This window comes from Acyrthosiphon pisum, chromosome A1 (assembly GCF_005508785.2).
Source record: "Acyrthosiphon pisum isolate AL4f chromosome A1, pea_aphid_22Mar2018_4r6ur, whole genome shotgun sequence".
Taxonomy (NCBI): Eukaryota; Metazoa; Arthropoda; class Insecta; order Hemiptera; family Aphididae; genus Acyrthosiphon; species Acyrthosiphon pisum.
In genome coordinates this window covers 22,672,623-22,673,359 of record NC_042494.1, presented here as the reverse complement: position 1 = coordinate 22,673,359, position 737 = coordinate 22,672,623, and positions in this window count along the sequence as shown.

The following is a 737-nucleotide window of genomic DNA, read 5'->3' as shown; positions in this document are numbered from 1 at the left end:
ATAAAAATACTAAAAATAAAAAATAATAGAAATAATTTTTATTCATATAAAAAAACACATTGTAAAATCAATACATTCATCACTTCGTTCAGAATCTAAAAAATATACATATAATAGTTAAAATATTTATCCCGAGTACCTTAAAAAAAAAAATATATATAAAATATGAATTAAAAATTCAACTTTTCTACCTATAAAAAATTATACATATAGTAATAGCGTAAAATACTAGGCCAGCACGGAAGGGACGCCAAACTGAAAATTATTTTTATTGAATTTCGCTTTCAATACGCATTAACAATATTTATACAATTTGAAATAATCATTATCTAATGTTGTTTTAATTGAAGATACATATTCTGCAATTGTCTCATATTTGCAAGCCTGGGCATAAACGCGTTAAAAAGTTAAAAGTTAAGTTAATTTTAACTTTTAACTTAACTTCTTTAATTTAATTTTCATTAACTTAATTTTTAACTTAACTTATTTTAATTGATATTAACTTAATAAATAACGAGTTACTTATTCAAACAAATTTAAGTTAAGTTAATTTATAAATAACTAAATAATAAAAATAAAAATTATTATTGATATTACATAAACATTTACTAGAATAGGGAATTACAAATATAGTTAAATCAATTTCTTAAATAAATATTTATAAATATAAATATTTTACTGAAGTATAAAGTTGGCTATATTCTCTAACAGTTTTAGACTTTTAGTACCCTGAAAAA